Genomic DNA, 12,831 nt, shown 5'->3' on the forward strand with positions numbered 1-12,831 from the left:
TACTCTATTAACTGATGTATCATGTACAATTTGTGGAATTAAGGTTGCTCCCATTACTGGTGCACTTGGGGTGACTCTACTGGGTCCTTCTTGATACGGTGGAGGGTTTTTAGTTAAAATGTCCTCCAACAATTCATCATCTGACTCACCAAATCCTGTCACATTCATGTGTTTTGTTTTCTCTTTACATTTGCTCCCTGACTGTTCCTCAGCCATCAATACTGGGTATAAACCTTTTGATATCATTGCTCTTCTCCATTGCTTCATCTGACCTGCTCGATTTTCATGCAAACATCTAGGGAAAAAGTCTTTGTATCTTCTACCTCTACATTTCTCTTCTTCAAATGACTCAGTCTCCCACTCTTCCGAAGCCTCATACTGAGTTAACCTAGGTCCTGGTTCCAAATCATTCATTCTCATTCTTAAATTCTGTAGAATTCTTCCATTAAACGTACCATTTTCTGGGAAAGCTAGACCTCCATCACCTTTTGTATAATCTATCCAATTTTCCAACCATACACAAGTGTGATATCCTCTTTCTATCATCATAAACGAAGCAGGCGTTTTCGGCGGCAGAATAGGCATTCCCTCTCTAGTCAACACAGGCCTATCTTTCTTAAAGAAATTCTTACTTTTCTTTATTAAGGAAATTTTCTCTTTTCTCCATAGATTCTAGATGCACGATATATGAAAGAATACTCAGCAAACCCTTGAAGTCTCCTGTCAGTGCGACTCACACCCACAGTCAAATCAGAATCTAACATACAATTTTCTTTTTAGCCAATGCTAACAAAGCTTCTATCTATTGGCCAATTAAAACTCAGACTTACACTGGTTCTTTAACCAATACTAGCGCGACTTCCATCTAACAACCAACCAGATTCAGGCTCACACACGTGGTCTGACCAATGCCAGCACGGCCTTTTATGATGTCAGTTTTACTCCTTACTACTGACCCCTCCTTCAATCTGCTTGTCTCACGCCTGCTGTTTCAACCAATCCCGGATAAACAAAACTGGGTCTTGACTCCTAAAACAGCAAGGCTGAGTCAAATCTAAACTAAACCAACGAAACCAATGCCAGTACTGAGCTTACTCCGTTTGTAATAGCAAAAAATGACCTGTTATGAATGAAACATAGCAGTCTATTTGAACATATCATATCATTTTTATTCAAACAGGTTTTCGGAAAAAAATGTGTTTATATTATTCAAACAAAATTTCTTGTGCATATTCACGACTATAAACAAACTGTACAAATAGATACAATAATCAACAATTATATACAAAACACTCCTATAAATCACTCATACTGATACTTTCACACCTCATTTATACCACTTATATCTCTACGACAAAAACAAAATACAAAATACCACTGAGGTATGGATCCGTGTCAAAATGCCATTCAAATGTATAATACAATGTACATTTGTCAATTATAACCAAAATAAATCTTTTTATTTTTGTTGGATCACTGCTTTCAATTTTACACTGACAACGGACCTATGGGGTCGACGCGTTTCGAACCCCCTATTAACGGGGTTCTCCTCAGGACCAGGGTGATTTCTACAAAGACAAAACATAAATGGGCTAAGTTAACTAATTAAAGCAGACAAACTGCGTTTCAAAAACAGCCACCAACCGGCTTGACAACGCCTACCTTAATTCTCCTGCTAATGGGGCCACAGTCTGGTGTAAATATGTCTACACAAAAAAGACAAAAACACAAAAGGCGACATTTATGACAATCTATGTTTGGATGGCGTGTATTGACTGTTTTGTCTTAAATCTATCTTTGAAATTTGTCTTGATTGCCTATAAAAGAGGGGGAGGTTCAATCAGTGCTGTCTTATTTAAAAGCGCGATGCATTTCAACTTGTGACTGCTCCTAACTTTTTTTTTTTTTTTTTTTAGACCTTTATTACATCATTCTGCAATAACACAGCTCCTGGCCTACAACCCAGTGGGCCGGCCGCACATATATGAAACATACGTTTATCCAGTCAACAGAACACAGCCGTGATGCCGACAGCCAAAGGCCCGGCGGCGCAACAAGTGTTTGACAAAAACATATTCGAACTTCCAGCATCAGGGACAAATCGCCTTGTAGCTTTAAATTTCCCAAAGATCATAGTCAACTTTATGAACTAAACAAACCCCCCCAACAGTCTTGGGATCCAGTTGGACGGCCACTTAATTGCGGAAAAAAGAAAAAACAGATCAAGTGAGGGAAGCGGGAATCACAGCATCAAGGTGACACTCACAGTAGGTATACACCTGAAACCTTACTGAAGAGCACAAAAAACCGTACCAATGTAGGATGACATCCCAAAGCAGTAACAGCAGAGGAAGTATGAAGCATTTGGAGAGACATCATGCTCACATCGTAAGTAGCTTCAGAGTGGCACGAACAGTTGTGCGTCAACCGCCTGGCATTCTGCAGCACACTAGCCAGCGCCCTCGGGAGCAGGGCAGTGTGCCATGAGAGAAGCATGGAGCAAGCTCAGTCGTCATCAGAGAGCTTCGCCAACATGTATGTGGTGTAAGGTCCCCAAATATCTCTTGGTCGCGAGCCAGATGGCAGCTCTTCATAATAACATGTCAGCTGATCACGACAATACGCCATTTCCAATAACCAAGTTTTCACATCAGGTGCCCTTCTCCCTCCCCAGCATGCTGCCACTCTGCGCTTGGCTAATTGGAGCGCTAATGCGACCAAGCGCCTCACACCCAGCGGCACACCGGACACCATACCCAGCAGGCATAGGCGCGGGTCCATATCAACCGGCACTAACGTCATCTCAGTCAGTGCCACTGTTACATCTGTCCAGAACGCAGACCCTCGGGGACATCCAGGCCAAGTGTAGAAAATTGGCTACATCCATCCCACAATGTACACACGCAGACGTGTCGCGGAGCCCATATTTAAAAAGTTGCTCCGGAGTATAATACCATTGTTGTAAGAATTTATAGTGTATGAGCCTAAAATTCCCATTAGCAGCAAAACTGCCAGTCATAGTACAACATTCAGCCCAGTCATCATCCGACAGCGGTTCCGGCAAACACGCGTCCCATCTAGCACTTGCAAGCACATTCACACCACCTTCATCTTCCTGCGACATCCTGTACAATCGCGAGATCATCTTTACACGGGTGGTCGCCGTATACAGTAATTGCAAGGCGCTCAACGTAGGTGGTTCCGCCGGAAAGGACGGGTAGTGAGCACGCACCGCAGCTCGCAGTCTAACATAGGTGAAAGTTGCCATAGTCTCATTATCTGTCTGGGCCAATAATGCCTGTAAGCCAAGAAATTGGCCAGCTGGGAAAATATCCCCCAAGGTGTTTATCCCAGCACCCTGCAACAGCTGACGTGCACCCACTTCGCTCGAGACCGATATGTGCGCATGATGCAACAGAGGCATGGCCGGTGCATACAATGGCAGACGATCAGCGCGCTTCCCCAAGTCCCGCCACGCCACTGCCGTGCGCTGTACCGTGTCCACCTCGCCCTTCTCGTACACTGAATGCGGATTCACAACCATCGCCTTTAAAGGCAGTGGATATGTCGCCCCAGCCTCAATTGCTACATGCGGCGTGTATGGCGGTGCCGAGATCCAATAGGAAGCAAAGTGGGCTTGAGCACATAGATAGTACAGTCTCATATCCGGCACTGCGAACCCACCCTGCTCATAGGGCTTGGTCAGAGCGTCCCATTGTACTCGAGGTTTCTTCCCCCCCCAGGCTAAAGTGATGAGCAAAGAGCGAAGCGTAGTAAAAAAGTGAGCTGTCAAGGCAAGTGGAATGTTTACAAAATAATATAAAAATTTAGGGAGCACCACCATTTTGATCAGGGCTACCCGATCCGCAAACGACAGGGGCAGCCGTATCCAGCGTGTCACCTGATCTTCCAACTTCGAAATCGCCACTCCATAATTAGCACGAATCATTTCTTGGGTGTCCCTGTGTATCCAGATCCCCAGATATCGAACCGGCTACGAAGCCCATGCCAAAGGGAACTCTATCGGAAATGGAAGAGTAATATCAGTTAAAGGCAGTATGATAGACTTTTCCCAATTTATTGACAGTCCAGAGAAGCGTTCAAATCGGATGTATTCTCTGATCACCCCTTCGAGATATCTGTCTGGCTCCCGGATATAAAGCACCATATCATCAGCGTACATAGATACTGCCAATGAACGAAGAGGAAAACGCAAAGCCGACGCCGCATGTCTTTGCCGCAGGATACATGCTAGAGGCTCCAGAATAAGAGCAAACAATAATGGTGAGAGCGGGCATCCCTGCCTCGTCCCTCTCTGTATAGCAAAAGGCGCTGATACTCGACCATTAACCCGCACTCGTGCTACCGGATTGGTATACAGTAAGGAGATCCAGGACGTAAAAATATACGGCACCCCCATGTGCTGCAACACCGCCAGCATATATTTCCAGGCTACAGAGTCAAACGCTTTGGCAGCGTCCAGGAGGACCGCCACCGCAGCTAGTTCAGGCTTGAGTAAATGGAGAACCGCGAACAATGCTCTCAAGTTATGTGTCGTTGAGCGCAATGGTACAAAGCCCGACTGATCTGGCAGCACCATAACGGGCAAGAGCAGTCGCAGGCGAGTGGCCAACACCTTGGCGAGGATCTTAACGTCCGTATTCATCAGAGATAAGGGACGGTACGACTCACAGCGGTCCTGAGGTTTACCTGGTTTCGGGAGAACCACTAGTAGAGCCTCTCTCATTGTCGCTGGTAGTTGTCCCCGTACTAAAGCCTCCTCCAGCACCATCGCAAAATGTGGCAGCAGCAAGTCCACATACTCTTTATAGAATTCGGACGGTAAACCGTCGGTACCGGCAGCCTTACCATTAGGCAATGCCGCGATCGCATCCCGCAGTTCCCCCTCGGTGATGTGATTCATTAAAAAGTCTTGCTGCCCCTTCGAGAGCCAGACCAACGCTACATCCTCCAAGTATTTCCCCACTTCTTCCTCATCAGCAGTTTCCTTACACTTATACATGTTCGTATAGTACTGTGTAAAACATTCTAATATACCATCCACTTCTGTCACAGTCCTGCCACTTTCCCTAATTTCTTGTACCCCACAGTGTTTAGCCCAAGGATCTTTGATTCTGTCTGCCAGCCCCCGTCCAGGTCTACCCCCTTCACCATAATACCGCGCCCTAGTGCGCTTGGATAAATAGTTCACTTCCTGTTCCGCTAGCTCATTGTACTCAGTAACTTTTGATCTTATGTCAGCCAACAGAGCATCAGCTGGCTGCTGCTCGCATCGCTGCTCCAGACCCAGCAGTTCGCGCTCCAGACTGCTCCTAACTTTAAATGCGCTTACCCGGTTTCAGCGTGGCAGGTATTAGCCCGGGTTCCCCATGGCGGTGGTTTGGAAGTGTTCCGCTTTCTTTATAGACAGGTAACTGCACGGAAAAGCTAAAATTAGTAACGGTACTGCTACCATGCGTATCTCCGTGTCAAAAGTGAAGCGGTTTTGAAAGATGACTCACTTGTGCTGTCGAGCGTCTGCTGCATAAATCAAGCCAGCGCGTCCATAGATTAACAACAAGCTTACTTCCTGGTGCTGAACATCTATGATCTTAAAGGGCCCGCAACACTACGACTCGTGCAACATGGACGTATATAGTACAATACTTGTACTCGTTTTACAAAATTCAGCCGCTTTTATTGTTGGTGCTGGAAAATGATAAAACATAATCAAAAAGCATTGGTAAAAGCCTGTATGTAGCTGTTGTCCAAGGCAAGGCATTGTGGGCAATGTAGTCCCCTTCAAGATTGGATTTAAGTGGGTTGATGGAATGCCTTTTCTGTGTTATTCTTAATAGGTGGTGTGCCCATTATGAGGGTGCCTGGTAGTAGTTGTTTGATATATAGACCTGAGAGCACGATGAGGAACACTTAATCACGTGTTGGAGGTCTTGTGGATGAAATGGATGCAGTGCTGTGCTTGAGTATTTTTCCGGAAACTTCATTAGAATTTATTGACCGTAAAAATCTTACCCAGGGGTCCCCCTGTAAATCTCAGAAATCTCATTTAGTCCTGTAGTCGCCGTATTGTACTTCATTATTAAGAAAGCTTCTCGTTGTGCTAGTTTCAAATCCATATCGCCTCCGCGTGGATCGTTTTCAATTTTGGAGATGACCGCCCAGCGTATGTCACATTCTTTATGGTCGAGTGTGGACCAATGATGGACTAAAGGTGCATTTGGTACTTGCTTTTTAATCCTTGACTTGTGCTGTGTGATTCTCTGTCTTATCTCCTGTGTCGTCTTTCCAATATAGAGTTTGGGGCATGGGCACCAAATGCCATACACTACATTTTTTGTCAGGCAATTCGTGAAGATTGTATGTTTCCAATAAATTCTTTCAAAACAGAAGACAGTGCCTTCTTCCGTTGAGTCACAGCAGGTACAATTCCCGCATTTATGATGTCCAGTAACCGGGGGTAAACCAATCATGCTTCTTAGTGATGGTTTTGGATCTTTTGGCAAAGCTGCCCTTACAATGTGATTGGCCACACTTTTTTCTTTTTTAGAAGCGAAAAGCGGAGGGTCTGATAATTCACAGTGGAGATCTTTTACCAGGTGCCAATTCTGTAGTACCAGTTTCCGTAATTGATGCGTGTTGGGACCAAAAGTAGTGACGCATACAATCCTTTTCAACTCATTTCGCGTTTTCTTTTGGAGCAGTGTCTCCCTAGAAACCCACCAAGCTCTCTTTAAAGAATGTTTTAGCAGCTTTTTAGGGTAACCCCTCTCTGATAGACGTTCTTTCAGATTGTTGGCGTGTTTAAAATATTCCTCCTTGTTTGAACAATTCCGCCGAATCCTTAAAAATTGGCTGAAGGGCAGATTTTGCTTTAGGCTCCTTGGGTGATGACTCGTGAAATGTAATGCTTTATTCCTATCAGTAGATTTCCGAAACAGGGTAGTTCCCAGTGTTCCTTCAGTGGAGTATACTTGTACATCCAGGAATGTAATGCTTTTGTTTGATGAAGTATGGCTGAATTTTATATCTTCTGTCCTCATGTTGAGCCAGGTCAGAAATTCAGTCAGCCTCTCTTGCGAGCCAGACCAAATAAAGAAGACGTCATCTATATAACGCATGTATGCTGTGATATTCTCAGCAAAAAGGTTATTGTTATATATAAATTTGTCCTCATATAAGCCCATAAACAGGACAGCCAGCTCTGGAGCAAAGGGGCAACCCATTGCTACCCCGTTGGTTTGGAAGTAAAAATCTGTGTCAAATTGGAAATAGTTCTTTTGCAGCGCAAATTTTGGTAGCTTCAATATGAAATTGGTTGGCACTCTACTAGGTTGCTCTCGTTTGTCCAGAAAGAGTTCCAACGTTTCTAGCGCAAGTTTTTGGGGAATTTGCGTATACAATGATACGACGTCCATAGTGACCATGAGTTGGTGATCCTCGTCAAATTTGATTGAAGTTATACGATTAATGAACGCTGTAGTATCTTTGAGATGAGCAGGGACTTCGTCTAACATAGGCTTCAGAAAATAGTCAATATATTTAGATGTGGGTTCTGTAAGGGATTGGCAACCTGAAATTATTGGGCGACCGGGTGGGTTATTTGGATTCTTATGAATCTTGGGTAAGACATAAAATATTGGAGTCCTAGGATTTTTATTCTGGAGGAACGCCAACTCTCTTGGTCCAAGTATCCCAAGATCAAATCCTTCTTGTAGGATTTTGAATAGCTCATTTTGTAATTCCTTCACTGGATTATGATTGATCTTTTTATAGCACAACAGGCCGTCCAGTTGCCGTTTGACCTCGTTCTTATATCTATCAACGTCCCAAAGAACCACTGCACCTCCCTTGTCAGCTTGCTTTATTATTAGGGATATGTCATTTTTCAATGAAAATATCGCATCCTTTTCACATTTAGGGAGGTTAAATTTGACAAATTGCTTCTGCTTTTCAAGGGCGCTTATCCCAGATAATATTGCTCTTTCAAAGGTAATAACTTGCTTTGGTGTTTTATTGGTTGGTGGACAAAAGGTAGATTTTAGGCGAAGGCCTGTAGCTTCTGTGTTCTCAGCCAAAGGCGTGTCTTTAAAGAATGTTTTTAAGCGAATTTTCCTGCAAAATTCACTTGCTTCCAATTTCAGTTTTACAAAGTCCGTTGCTCGGGCTGGCACAAAGGAGAGTCCCTTTTCAAGTACTGATATCTCGGGGATTGATAGAACTCGATCTGATAAATTAAATAAGGGTGACGATGTTAACTCCTGTAATATTGGCGTCGAGTCCTCATCTCCCATGGTTGATTTCCTTGGCGTGAGCGGCCTCTTCCTCGTTGTTGACCTCTGCCTAAAAAAGGCTGTTGATTTTGCTGCAAATTCTGTTGGTTATTCCTAGGTGCCGAGTTGTTCCTTGGTTCAGAGTTATCCGTCTCTCCTCCTGATGAGGAAGATGTGTCTGAAAAAGTTAAGAACTTATTTTTTGAACGGCCCTGATTGTCCTGGAAAAATCTCCTATGTGTTGGTCTACTATAGAAGTCCTTCTGTAGGTATGGGTATACGGCCTCTAAGGAGAAGTTATTTTTGTCAAGTTCAAACTTATTTCCTTTTTGGGTTACCGTATAGCCTTTAAATTCTTGGATTTCTTTTTCTATTTTTTCTAAGAGCTCCTTCGCGTTCGTAATTAATTGGTTGTTTTGTATTTCTGTTTCTAAATCAGTGATTTCCTGAAGTTGTTTGAGGGAGATCCTATGTGCAGTTTCTACTGTAAGGAGCGTGTATTGACTGTTTTGTCTTAAACGGATATTGTGGCTCACCTTCGCTATCTTTGGAATTTGTCTTGACAAAACAGTCAATACACGCCATCCAAACATAGATTGTCATAAATGTCGCCTTTTGTGTTTTTGTCTTTTTTGTGTAGACATATTTACACCAGACTGTGGCCCCATTAGCAGGAGAATTAAGGTAGGCGTTGTCAAGCCGATTGGTGGCTGTTTTTGAAACGCAGTTTGTCTGCTATTATTAGTTAACTTAGCCCATTTATGTTTTGTCTTTGTAGAAATCACCCTGGTCCTGAGGAGAACCCCGTTAATAGGGGGTTCGAAACGCGTCGACCCCATAGGTCCGTTGTCAGTGTAAAATTGAAAGCAGTGATCCAACAAAAATAAAAAGATTTATTTTGGTTATAATTGACAAATGTACATTGTATTATACATTTGAATGGAATTTTGACACGGATCCATACCTCAGTGGTATTTTGTATTTTGTTTTTGTCGTAGAGATATAAGTGGTATAAATGAGGTGTAAAAGTATCAGTATGAGTGATTTATAGGAGTGTTTTGTATATAATTGTTGATTATTGTATCTATTTGTACAGTTTGTTTATAGTCGTGAATATGCACAAGAAATTTTGTTTGAATAATATAAAAAAAAAAATCGAAAACCTGTTTGAATAAAAATGATATGATATGTTCAAATAGACTGCTATGTTTCATTCATAACAGGTCATTTTTTGCTATTACAAACGGAGTAAGCTCAGTACTGGCATTGGTTTCATTGGTTTAGTTTCAACCAATCCCAGTGCGGCTCCCTGTCACGTCAGTACCACTCTGGCGACTGACCCTCCCTTCACAAGGTAACACAAAAACTTATTTCTTTACTTTTCTTTAAAATAAAATCTGTTAGTAACAACATAAAAACATTTGCTACTTTGTCTGTTCCGCTAAATAAAGGATAGATTTTCTGCGTACTCTGGAGACTCAGAATTGCTCCTCTTCCGCTGTGAGTAAACACCTGTTTATCCTTCATTCAAGCTCAAGAGAACCTGTTACTCCTTCAGTGTTACCCTTACTAGGAGATATAAGACCAAAGTTTCATCAGCGAACCTTTTGCTTTCACTCACACTCAACTTTTATACGAGATAGTCCCAAATTTAGCACTGCCAGTCCTGCGTAGCTTCTCAGTGCTATTCCAACAGACGAGTAACCTCACTGCAGTGTGGCTTCTGTCACCACCCGCTATTCATCCCCCGGAAATGTTCCAGACGACATAAAACAAGACGCTAACTCTTTCTGTAAAACATAAACCAATAATCAATCATTAATACTCATCACCAAACTAGTCAATAATAACCATGGTTCTACCAGAAAACTGATGCAGCGGCGTACCAACAACAGATATTCCAATACCATATACTCACCTGGGCCCATAAAACACACTTACAATTGAGTGAACTGCTGGAGTCAAAGTTTATGATTTTCCACACTTCAAGATTGATTATTTCTTACTCTTAACCAACCTTTCACTGATCAAAAAGTTCTTTCCTCTGGTCGATGGACCATTAGTTGAACTAGTTGATGGTGAAAATTAACTAAATTCTAACTTTTCTATACTTTAAAGTAAAATAACCACAGACTCTGTAAGTTTTAAGTCTTTATCTAAATTAATTGCATGTGAACCACTTCAAAATACAGTACAGCCACAACCACTCATAAGAGGGAAACATCAATTAATAAATCAATCATCAAACACGTACTACACAAACTCTGCAATGACATGCTCAGAAAGGAAAGGACAGAGAGAAAAGGACATCTTCAAATACACAAAACTATATTTACCTAGGATGGTGTGATGGCCAACCCCCTGGCCAAAGGGCGGGTAAGGGTCCCCCGGGATACTTCAGGAGACAAAGGCTTCAGGACAGGATTCAGGACAGGATAGATGATCTCTCTAACACCGACTGTCGAGTCGCACCACTCTCTGACACTCTCTCCCTCCTTGAGATTCTTCCGCAATCTTCTTTCTAATATAATAGATTAGGATAGAGGGCTCTGCATTCGGTTTCTTCATCAGCATCTCTCCTTACTCGGACAACACCCACGGCTCACAGCATCTCAGCATTGACGTCTCACAGACAGCATCCCGAGCTCTGCTAATTAACTAACTAAAGCTACCTCAGTTATACCTTTAGTTCTTCGTGTACCACCCATTAAAGTTTCAATTTCGTAAAAATACAAATCTAATTGGTCAGGCAAGGGAGGAAGAGCATCACACCATGCTTACATATCACTTTTTCCAGTCAGCCCAATGTTAACAAACCCATCCCCTTAATTTGTATTCATATTTTATTTTCCCACCCGCATTCACATTTCATCTGCAACAAATGATTTAATTTGAACATGTAGCCTCATTTATTTAGATCTTTCACTGTTGGTTCTCAGGCACAATGTGACCTTGTCCTCTTCCCGACACGCACGTCATTCTTCCGGGCTGACTTTCAGTTGTCATGAGCGATTGTCACGTGGTTTGGATTACTTCAGACATACTCGAGAGGCCCAAATCTGCACAAGTGATAAAATCAGAAAAGATAAATGTTATTTTCACAAATAAATGGTTTCACTGTATATCACCCGTCTCTACTCCAATCCCTTTTACTTATTAATACTTTCCCTGCATTAGCATTAGTTAAATAGCTCGATTTCATTTCAGCTAAGCCTGTGCCATGCATGCGAGTCTTCAAGACTCCATTTTAGTGCCTTCTGCTCATGGGCAAGAATTTCCCTCCAAGCTTTAGTACGTCATATTGCATAGATGCGGTTGATGCATGCGCAGTAAAGATTTCCCTGTTAAAGCGGTTTTAGTAATTTGTTTGAGTTGGTTAGCATTAGCACACACATAGGCAAGCTTCACTAATTCATGTGTTTATGTGGTGCGCGTTAGTTTCACACAATACGAAATTAATAACAGGTTAGTGAGTTAAATGAGTGGATTGCTTACGAGCAAGTCTCTTTTCTACGAGTCCTTGCTCCATCAGCCCTGTCGCTACGGCACTGAGAGCATGAATATGTAGTAACTGGTTTTATTTTGTCACCATGCTCTTTTTTTTAAAACCCAAAATCTCTCTATTAAAAATTTAAGGCAGTGAAACAAAGTGCGACCTAGAAGCCAATACATGTGAAAACGAGAGAAGACCATGAAGTACATGGTATAAGGGCCAGATGTCCAGCATTCTCCCAGAAGGGAGAGTACAGCAATAATGGCCAAATAGCACAATAAAAAATCATCCACAGTGCATCATGTTGCAGTACATATGGGAGAAAACCTAAAGCATTAAAAAGAACAATGTCATCAGCCACAGGTCAAATTCATTCATCAGTATTAAGAGTAGATGCAGGGTCAGTGTTGCGGTGCAAAGGGTGCGCCCATCCCCACTAGCTACCAGCGAGTCAGGCATCGAAATCACGCTTCATTGAAAGGTTTAGTCAAAGAGCTGGAGAGCTTGTTGTTTCAGTGGATTGGTCACTATGCTCTTTTACTAACACACCTAAAGCAAAGTCCGCCTCTCCATGGAAATACAATGATAGTCATAATCAGACAACCCTAATCTGGGTGCAAGCAATGCATGTTTCAAAAATACAAAAGCATGCTTAGGCCAAGACTAAGGCTCTATGGTGTCTTTATTCAAATCCAGCGTGGTGCAAGAGCGACACAAAGGGGCTAATAAATATGGCCCATAGTGCACAATTGCTTCTGTAACTTGGGCAATAGACCTTGCACCAAAGCCCCTCCAACAGCTTCATGAGCGTTTTTTTGTGGTTTTATCAATACCACACAAATGATCGAACAACTCTTTTGTATGATCCGGATAATCAGCAGGAGTTTCTCCTCTGTGTTCTTTACAATTATTAATCTTGCTCCAAACAGTGCTAATAGAAAACGACATACTTCAACTGCAGCATTTAACAGTTCATTTCTAGCATCAAAAAGAGCAAGAGCACTTGTTGAGGCCAATTTGCATTGACCAACAATCAATCGTTTACTT

The 12,831-nt window shown here is 42.5% G+C and overlaps 1 protein-coding gene across 9 annotated transcripts in view; it reads right to left on the reverse strand.

Annotated features, from left to right (window-relative positions):
- Positions 1-12,831, reverse strand: part of LOC144791525 (uncharacterized) — an 826,098-nt gene that overhangs the window by 667,594 nt on the left and 145,673 nt on the right. Inside the window, exon 7 of one of the 9 annotated variants that reach the window (XR_013602416.1) lies at positions 10,439-11,350. The exons of the other annotated variants lie outside the window; for them this stretch is intronic. The gene's annotated coding sequence lies outside the window, so the exon portion shown is untranslated. Of the gene's footprint in view, positions 1-10,438; positions 11,351-12,831 lie in introns of those variants that run through there. 9 annotated transcript variants of the gene reach the window in all.

This window comes from Lissotriton helveticus, chromosome 11 (assembly GCF_964261635.1).
Source record: "Lissotriton helveticus chromosome 11, aLisHel1.1, whole genome shotgun sequence".
Classification (NCBI taxonomy): Eukaryota; Metazoa; Chordata; class Amphibia; order Caudata; family Salamandridae; genus Lissotriton; species Lissotriton helveticus.